Genomic DNA, 10,675 nt, shown 5'->3' on the forward strand with positions numbered 1-10,675 from the left:
ATGGGCTTTCCCCGTCTCCTATCCCAGGTCTGCTATTGGATTCGTTCTTGTTTGAATGGATAGATGAGTGCAACCCGCGTTTGCGTTCTCACTTACAAGAAATGACAAGAAATAGTCTTCGGCACGGCATTACAATAAATACCATAAAGAGCTTCTTTGAGCAAGAAATAGAAGCAAGAGCGTCAGTCCAAGAAATTACAGCAAGAAATGCATTCAATCGTTTGGGCTCTTACTCTCAGCAAAGCATTTCTCTCTTTGTTGGTCACTTAATTTGTGTCTTTGTTTTGTTGGGCTTCATTGGCACTCACAGTATTTGTCTCTTTTCTTTTGTTTGATGGAGTCTCGTACTTTTCATTCTTTTGTGATCACATCTTGCGAGCGCATTTCATTCCGTATTCTTTCTTTGTTGTGCTCAAATGGAAGGTGAAATGGGATTCGAACCCGAAGTTCTTTCTTTATTTGCACGGATTTGCTTGCACGAAATGGAAGCTGCTCGAAATGCATTCAATCTCGTTGCTTCTTCTTTCATGGGCGCGTTTGCTTGGTGACGCTGACTTTGAATTCGGAATTCGATGTCTCGTGTTCGCACTTACTTGGCTTGGATAGGTGTGAGCTTACATTGGATTGCTGCTGCTTCTAAAGCAAAGAGAGAAAGATTGCTGCTGCTTATGAAGAAAAGACAGAAATGTGGATTTGTGCATCAGTTGGATAAAGAAAATAGAAGTGAACTGGGCACCACAAAAAATCAAAAGAAGTAGCGCATATGGAAGTAGCAGGATTCCATTTATAGCAGGCAAGAATCTAAGAGGCTCTGATCTGCTTTGAGTTCTTCCTTCTCTGTTCTAGGTAGTGGCTTTTTAGCAATATTTTTTGGAATACTGAATCTCTTCATTTATATAAAAAAACACTGAGTCGGTGAGAGCCTACCACGAGCCTCTCTTCTCTTTTCTTTTCTTTGGTGCTATTGTATGGGCCTACCTATTTCTAGTACGAAGGGGCTAGTAGGATGGATTCCTTCTCGCGGAGACCTCCACCCAACTTTGATCTGAGCCGGATTGGGACGAGAAACCCGCGCATATTGAACCCGCGCAAGCAAACTCAACTCTCGCTCCTCTTTCGCACACTACGGACTCTTGATTCGCACACGTCTCCTACTTAGGGAAGCCTTTGTGATAGTGGCCCAATGCACTCCCTTCTGATCCGGCAGCACTTCTTGACCTCTATAGTGGCCCAAAGCAGGAAGCTTTCTCATCCAATGCGGGATGCATTCTCATCCAATGCGGGCCCAATGCAGGAAGCTTTGTTCATGTGGCCCAATGCACTCCCATTAGTGGCCCAATGCAGGATGTTGTTATAGTGGCCCAATCTATCTCCCACCTTTTTTCTCTAATCGGACTATAGAATAGTGCTTTTTCGCATCAAAAAGAATCACATCTTTCTTTCTCGGATCACATTCATTTTCCGCTTTCTCGGTTGGGACCAAAGTGCCTTGATGCGTGAACAGTGTGGTCGCTGCCCTGATATCGGCCACAGTCCTTGATGCGAGTCGCTGATAGCGGGAGGATTCGTGCCTTCGATAGCACACGAAAAAGGAGTGCATTCAGCTAGTAGCGACTCTATCCAGAAAAGGGGAGTTCGCTCGCTTCACTTATCACCAATCTATACATATGAGAACCTTGATATACATATTCGATCACATGAACCCGGGGCAATCAAGGCCCAGGCCAACCACTTAAGTCTGCTCTCCAATCCGAGGACTGGGGACCGCTTATGAATCTAGGCCAGGGCAGGCGGATAAGAACTCAGAGGTGTCGGTCGGGTAGGAGCCCGTGCCGGGACGCATTACTGATTGATTTGATACAGGCGTACCGAACCAATATATGTATAACCCTAAAGAGGTACGAATATCCTACTGAGCCAGCTACTCCACAAAAAAGAGTCGTGAATGGACATAGTTATTAAGATCTTTCGTAGTTTTGAATATAGATTGAATTCCATGAACTCTTAGAAGGTACGAGCATCGCGACGTGAAGATACTTTTCTTTTTCTTCTTTTGTTGCCATGAACGTTGGTTAGAGTGATAGGGACTCATTACATGTTGAAGCTGGGGGCTACTCCTTGACTTATTAAATCTTTTCCTGTTAGGAGTTTGGCTGAGTGTAAAAGTTCATAACAATATACATTAACTGGTGACCTCGATGGGAGATTGAAATCGGTACGTTGCCCCCCTTCGGCTCTTCCTTGTGTCAGAGCCTACCTCGTACGTTCATGGGGCAGATATAAGAGTGAGACTAATTCATGGAAAGAGAAGATTAGTTGTAGCTGGCTGCTGCTCAAGTTCAATTCCTTTCCTGAAGTTCATTTGTTGTTGCCCCGAACCAAACCCAAAGAGCAGCAGTGAATTCAAAGCGTGAAGAGATTAGAGTTATAGGAAAGAGTCCACCTATAAGGGTAGGGCCCCTGAAACCAAAAAAACATCAGCAGAATTTTCTTGCCTTTCCAATCAAAAAAGTAGTCTTTTCTTTCTACGTTTCAGTTTTGAATCACGTCTCCAAGTATACAATGGTCTTTCCTTTGTGGAAATACCATGACGACTCCTCTAATTCACGACTGCGGTGTGATAACGACAAAATACTGCTGACGGGAAAAGAGTAGAGGATCCCGGCTTCCCTATCTGATGATTAGGATGATGTGATGCCTGAACTGGAACTGGTGGAATCCCTATTAGTCACCGATCTCTTTCCCTTTACTGCTCTTGTCGGAGTAGCTGCTTTGTAAAGGCATAGCGTAACTCGATTACTGACGGAGAGGCTTCTATCCTTGGCCTTACCTTCTCGTTGTGGTATGGATGACTATCTGACCTCGGAATGTTTGGTTGACACTATCGAGCCAGCCTTCACTCTCTTATCTTAGTTGCTTCTTTGTCCATCTCTTCTTTCCCATATCCGGTAAGCCATCATTCTTCCATCCATCTAGGCTTCTTCACCTCAACTTAACGGTACGTAGTCTGATCTTTCCCGCTTCAAGGGAGTGGGTACAGTCCAAGTGTTCTCTCCTGCTTCTACTTCTACTGTTGGGAAAGGAGTCCACATCTTTTAAAAGAAGCAGCACGTGATTTATATTTCTTTCAAGCGCTTTAATTCATTTACACCCGATAACAACTGACCGGACTCAACGTAAAGCTCACTTAAGCTAACATTCGCACCCGGAACATCTTCAACTCTAAAACCTACTGGAATTCTCGGAGTTAGACCTTAAGGATAGGAGCCAGGAGCAGCTTCAGAATAAGGGACGACTGACAAGGGTAGGGCCCCTGAAACCAAAAAAACATCAGCAGAATTTTCTTGCCTTTCCAATCAAAAAAGTAGTCTTTTCTTTCGTAATTTGAGTTTTGAACTCTACCCATTCACGTAATACTAGAATTTGCTTGGGCCGAATGCAACAATATTTGAGGGATCGAAATTCCCATTAGGGGTAGATCTTTCGTAGTTTTGAATGCCATGAACTCGTATAATTAAGTTGCTGATTGCAGACGCAAGGATGGCTCGTTTGGGTATCCCCACTCGTTTGGGTAGGGCCGTCAATATTTCTAGATCTTTCTACGTGTGTTTTTTGAATCACTATAGTGAATGGCCCACGACGTAGGTATGCAACTACTATAATAAAATAAGTAGTTGTAAATGGAAGGAGGGCCCCCCTTATAATATTTAGCCACTATACTATATTCTATTTGAGTATAGAATTCAATATCAATATTCAATATTAAGTTAATATTTGAATATTGAATTTAGTAATTTATTAGAAGTCAGTTCTAAATAATTTATTAGAAGATAAGAGACTACTCAAGTATTATAGTAAGTAGATAGAGGGGCCATTTATACTACTTTGTAGTTCTATCCGACATTCAGAGATTCGCATTTGATAGTATTTAAGTAGCGGTTGAGTTGGAGTGAATGGCACAATTAATGTTAGCTGCAGTGTTTGGTTGTCCTGACCCGGTAGAGTCCATATAAGTAGGCTCCGCGGATTTCATTTCCGCTACACCTTGATCCGACCATAGGGAAAAGAATTTTGAGATGTTGTTTAATACGCCGGTAGCAGCTCCTGTTCAAGTAAGAGGGGAAAAGCCGCTCAGTAGTTGAATCAAGCTTAGGTGCATACTATTAACTTCTATTTCAAGCTGGTACCCTTTATTTCAAGCAGGTGCCCGGGGTACTGGTAGGGCCCGGAACGAGTCAAGTCTGTCAGCAAGTCAGTCGGTTCAAGTCTTTCAGCACGAGCAAGTCAGTCGGTAGGGACAGAATTCAACCAAACTGCCGGAAAGCACATATTTAATTGTGTTGCTGGTCCCAGTTCTTAAGAGGGATTGACTTTGGGCAAATACGCAAAAAGAAGAATAAAGAAGAAAACCATTAAGCTTCAGAATCCGAACTCAGTGTTTTCTCTAAATGGCGTTGCGCTCCGAACAGCTGCCGAGAATTCCAAGAAGGCAAAATACGCAACAGGGACGGGAATCAAATCCCCCTCTAATGTAGTATAAGTATAAGCTCCTCCTTTTGTCTGAGTCCCCAGATGAATGTTGAGTCCCGTAAGAGTCCAGAGACAGTTGGCGTAGCGTAAGGTACGAGCGACAGCGACGTCTAGACGAGCAGTTCCCGTAGCTTAGTGAGTCTAATTTGTTCCGGTTGCAATGTGAGTTGATTCTGTCCTTTCGAATGTTAGCTGTCAGTGAGCTGTCCACTCCATTTCATTCATCCCTCTCTTTTCCTGTAGTTAGTGGTGCCTGGGGAGAAAAGGGAAGGGCAGCGGCAGTTAGGGCACCAGTGGAACCAGAACACCTGGTCGGGCAGCTTAAGATTGAATCTTTTCCCGAGAAAGCCTACTTATATATGATATGTTTGAAGTGCCTTACGAGGCTTATAAAAGAGTAGTTCACGGAAGCTATATGCATCTTCTGACTTGGTAACAGTCCCTATCTACCTCTTGCTCTTCATCTTGGACTGACGGGAGGAATTAGGGAAGGGGAGCGTACATTCAAGGAGAATAAGAGCAGCTACAGAAGGTCATTCCTTCTCATCCCAATACTGCTGATGGGTTTTTAGGCTCAGTCGGCCCCATCCCTTTCGCTATAGTTGAAGAGATCTCCTGAACTCGTTCCGGGCCCTTACCTTTAAAAGAAGTATGCAACTCCATATACCAATTAATGCAACTGAGCCGGGCCACTCAGCGTAACTCAAATCAGGAAAAGGTTTTATATAAGTATGATTCATTCCTCTCGTTCCTCTTTGAAGAGTTAGGAGTTATTGAGTTCCTTTCCTTATGTGCCTGGGGAGCCTCCTAAATAACTGGAATGGGCTGAGAAGAGTCTTTTGTAACTTATTGCGAGTTACTCGCAATACTACTATATGAGTAGTGGATTATCTTCTTTCTAAGGAAGCAGACATAAGAGTGATAGGTGAAAGTTCATTTAAATATGCCATTCACGAGGCAGACGAAAGCAGTCTCCTACCTCTACCGGGAATCATGTCATTAATAAGCGCCCGTGGTGTAGCTCCTTATATCTGTAGCTTCTAAGTCCTTCTTGTCTGATTCTTGTCTGAGGTATGCACAAGATACTAATTATTTCAAGCTGGTGCCGGGGGTTCAGCTGCCCGTGCCCTTTGCAGCCCTTGCGCTTCCGAGTTCTTCAGAGTTCATGGTGCGGTTAGATTCCTTCTGTGATCAGGCGGCGGCACCCTCCTGGCGTAGCTCCAGTTTCAAGAGTGTTGTAGTAGCTTTTCTTGCCTACGGGCAGATCTTTCTACGTTTTGAATATTCACGCAATACTGTAATCTGCTGCGGTACGAGCGACAGCGACGTCGACGGGAGAGATCGAGTTTTTGTAAAGAGTAGGCCCATTCTTTCGATAAAAACTCACACCATTAACGTTATCTGCCCTCTCCTGAGTCAGTCGAGCCTATCGGTTCTACAATCGACCAAAAAAAGTAAATGATGGTATGGCGCTGCCTCAACTATATCTTTCCGTCGGCCCAGACAGTGAAGAAAATAGGTGCTAGCCCTTCTCTTCCGGTTTCCCTGTCAGCGTTTCTGCTTTCATTAAGGATGAAGATCTGACAGCAGATACAAAGAAATTGCACTTAAAAAGGTCTTTCTTTCGCGGGGGCCGCAGCCCCACTCAAGGCGAATCACTCTTGTAGGTGCCTTTTCTCATCCAAAGATTCAAGCAAGCAAGACGGAAGATGAAGAGATACCTGTCGCGGGAGGGGCAGGGGCGAAGAGCTGAACGAAGGGAAGGATTATCATATAACGTGAGACGATAGTCGACTGGCGAAGAGCTGAACGAAAGGGAAGGGGAAGATCTTTCTACGTTTTTCATCACTATCAAAATCAAAGAAATTGTATAAAGACGATTATATTTACGACTCAAGATTGCTGACGTTTTTTAGAGGGAGCCATTTTAGCAATACTGTAATCCGCTGAGGGCCGACTGAGTTGGGCAGATCTTTCTAGGTTCAATTCTTTTGAGGGAGGACGGGAAAAGACAGCAGCAACAGACTCATACGTGCGTATTTAAGACAGGATGCTCTAGTAGTAGCATCTCTTGTAGTAGCATCTCTCGTCTCGTCTTGCCAGGCGATCCGAACCGACGGAAGTTGTCGATCAAGGTGCGGAGCGAAGCGAAGCTCATGCCATGGAAAGAGGAGAGATCCCCAACGGAAGGAACTCAAAAAATCTTGTTATAATTCAGATCCCTTCTCGCATTCAAGAAAGGTCAGTGGCCCTAGCCTAGCGAATGCCATGATTGTAAGTAAGGAAGAGGTCTCTCTTGATGGTCAAAGAAAGCGCCCCCGCGAACGAGACTCTTATTCGGGATAGCTCGCCCGGGGAGTTTCTTGAATCTTCCGTTTTAGGTTCAGTGCAAGGTTATTCGTATGCTATCGTGAGAAAAGAGGGAAAGACGATTCTCTCCTTGAAGAAGCATGAACTGAACCTCTCCCGTGCCCTAGTCATATCATAGGTCAAATGAATGAGAGGTAAGGGCCAGTGTGTTACAAGTCAGAGTTGCCCTTACTCTAAGAACTCAGTCTCGCTCACGTGAACTCTTGTAATTCTGATATTCCGGAAATTCCATTAAGAGATTGAGTTCAGAGATGGCTAGGAAAGAACTTATAGGAAGCGGGGGCTCTCCCCTAAGCCCTGCCTGCCAGCCAGCCACCAATGGGAGCATAACAAGAAGAAGCTTCAACTCACTTGGACAAGGGCTAGGAGTTCGACATCCCCTCCCATTGGGGACCTGGCACCTAAAGAGGAGGAAAGGGACCAAGGGCCAGACCCACAAGGAGAGGACTTATTGGACTTCTTTTCTTGCTTTTTGTACCACGAGTTCAAAAGATTGGACCATATTAGTAGTATCAGAGCTAGTTCTTGTGCGCCCAGCCCTCCTTCCCCTACTAGGCTTTGAGTAAGCCCAGTTCTCGACTGTCTACTTATACAATTCTGTGCAAAAGCAACCATAGCATAGCTCTCCCGCATGCTCTTTCTTTCACCAGATAGCCCCTCATTTTCTGCAGTTTGGGATACCGTAGCATGAAAGAGCTTAAAGGAGTCTTTGATCCATTCCCCACTGGAACAGAAGAAGAAGTAGAGGGCTCATGCTCATATTCAGTAGAGGGCGAAGAATAAGATATAAATGGTTCTCGCCTTGTGGTAGCGGAATAAAACGTTTCTAGATCTAGCTTAGCTCGGCTCCTAACCTTGTGTTGAGGCAGTGCTGCTTCTAGCAAGATGAGAGCTCCTACATTTGATAGTGAAGCTTCTCCTTCCCGTACAAGAGCCCTTTTCCCTTTAGTCTACTTCTACTTTCTATAAAAGAAAGAATCGGAGGCTCACAGCTGCGGAAGGAAGGCTGAGTCGTGGATGCCATTTTCTATCTATTTAGGCAGATAGGTCCCTAAGGCCTCTTTCTTAGCACACACCCTCTAGAAAAGTTCAATTCATTTCTTTTCATCTGTCATCTTCTAATCTTTTCAATTCAATGTAACGAGAAAGATTGTTCAAAAGAAGATCGCCAGACAAAGGGGAGCAGGGGAGTGAAGTTCATTCCTTAAATCGGCTCCGGGAACCATGGCGCAGAGGAAAAGAAGAGACATAAGATAGGGCTCACTGCATACTAGGAGTCTCCCACCCATCCACGAGGGACTACTCACTTGCTATGCCCATCTCTCTTTCCATTCTTATATTCAACTAGAACTGGCCGGTAGCGAATCTTCCTTCCATGCCTTGAGAGTGCTACTTCTCATTCCCAGCTGCTATTGATTATGAGCCTCATAGGTAGAGGGGGAGAGCAGACACTCGTGGGAGACCGGCTCACATTGCTAAGGAGGAGAGGGACCATCAAAAGTGTTTTGTTCAGACTCTGCTCGTGAACTCCTAAGGGTGATAGCTCAGAGCTTAGGTCAGAGTGGAATTTAAAAGAAAAAAAAACGTTTTATTAAAAAATTCTCTTTGATTCCACAGTAGTGAGAGAAGCATGATTCTAGCTTCTCTTCCTCTTCAATACCATTCAAGTAGTCGACTTCAAGATGAGCACTCGGGAAGAGAAGAGAGTGAGCCAGTCATCATCCTAGGCCGAAAGAGCTGCTATTTCAAGTGTCAAAGCAAGGGTTGCCCTAATTCTTGATTCCGGAAGAGCGACTGGAGATCCCTCTCTTACATTTCACAAGGGAAAGCGGAGGAATGCTAAAATCCAAGAAAATCTTCCTAATCTCATCCGGGCAGCGGTCAGATCCATCTATTCTATAAAGAGAGGCCCTCAGTTAAAGATTGGGGAAAGACAGAAAAGAGTCCGGACTGGACTACTTGAATCGCATACTTGATTGAGGGTTCTGATCCTGCTGCTCTAAATGCCATACGCGGAACTGAGCGAATTCAGTTCTATTATTAAATCAAATCCTTAGTTCCTTAGGGTTACTGAAGAAGAACCAGACCATGATGACTGATTGCGCACCAAGGAGTAGCCCTTTCAATAAGCATGAACCCCACTACGCGGTGCGAAGCGAGACTCGACCCGAGTGTTTAGTCTGAGTCTTCCCCTCTCGTCCGCTTTCCCTACACCTGCTTCCATAAAGTCTTAAACTCTGCTAAGTGGGACACAGAAAGAAGACATGAGTGCTACCCCGCTTCAATCATGAGAAGAGCGCCTAGCCACCTGCCCGGATCACAGGCAAGTCCAGTGGTTGAAAGTTCTATTCTCACCAAAAGCTTATACTGAGTAAGGTCACTCCCTGGATCTTGACCGACCACATCCATTATAAACGTAGCTTTGAGCCGGCTCCCATGCGGTAGACGGAGACCCATTGAAAAAAGAAAGAAAGAGAATGCCCGGATCCTTGTCAAGTTGGTGACCTCTCTCTTCTTGAATAAGAAAGAGACTCCCGACCGCTACCAGCTCGCTAGCCCCTTGTACGGATATTTTACAAGAACGTGCGGCTAAATGAACCCGACCTACTAGTTCTTTCATTTAGGGAGAAGTGACTCGAGCTCAAGTGCTGCATGTAAGTGAATGGACGCAGCTAATGGCATTCAGACCAGTGATCCGAGGAAAGGTAGCGGCATTCTAGTGCCTAGCTAAGACTCCCATTCGCCTTTCTGCCCTCCATTGCGCTCCTCTGCTCCTATTGGCGGACTGAGTTCCCGGCTCCCAGGGTTTCATCTTTCATTTCTTATAGGATCAGCTGAGAAGCTCTTGTTCAAAGATCTGATCTGACAAAACTACGAAAGATCTTCAGAAGCGGAGTAAGCTAGACGAAGGCGAATCCCAGCTCTTGTTGCAAGGGTTCGTGTTCTCTTCCCAGGAAAGGGAGAGCAGGGCGAGTCAGACCTCTGGCTTAATGGACAGGCCAAAAAGAGGGGAAGGGGAAGAGGAGGAGAAAGGACTCGAAAAAGAGATTCTTTTCTGGAAAGAAGCTGCACCGGCTCCTTATCTCTGTCTGGGACCTTTGCGAAGGAGAATAGAAAGATTCTTCCTGGGAAGGGGGGGCGACCTAACAAAGTCCAACGGACCGGGAAGGAGACTGAAGCTAGCCCCATAAGAGCATCATACTAAATGAGTTTGATTTCTCTCTCGGGTAAGAATCCAATCCGCACACATTGCTTGCCGGTCATAAGTCACTACGGGCTCTGCTACCTTGTCATTCCTACAGTTAAGATTCATTTTAGAATCCTCGGCTCCGCTACGTTCACCTGGGACTCTGCCCTTATGCGTAAGAAGAATAGGTGTCTAGGAGAGAATGGAAAGTGGATAGTGCCCTGCCCTTAAATTGACATAATTCCCGCTTGCCTAGCCAGGCCAGCTTCAGCTTCAATCCCCCATCCCATCTCGCGGATTAGGTTCAATGGGGTGTGGGGACCGTTCAATGAAAAGTGTCTCGCCGTCCTCACCCATTTCTCTGACTTGCCCCCTCCGCCCCTTCCCTTCGTTCAGCTCTCCGCCCCTTCCCTTCGTTCAGCTCTCCGCCCCTTCCCTTCGTTCAGCTCTCCGCCCCTTCCCTTCGTTCAGCTCTCCGCCCCTTCCCTTCGTTCAGCTCTCCGCCCCTTCCCTTCGTTCAGCTCTCCGCCCCTTCCCTTCGTTCAGCTCTCCGCCCCTTATCTGCCGCTTGAGCTTACATGTCTTGGT

This window comes from Zingiber officinale, unplaced genomic scaffold (genome assembly GCF_018446385.1).
Source record: "Zingiber officinale cultivar Zhangliang unplaced genomic scaffold, Zo_v1.1 ctg68, whole genome shotgun sequence".
Taxonomy (NCBI): domain Eukaryota; kingdom Viridiplantae; phylum Streptophyta; class Magnoliopsida; order Zingiberales; family Zingiberaceae; genus Zingiber; species Zingiber officinale.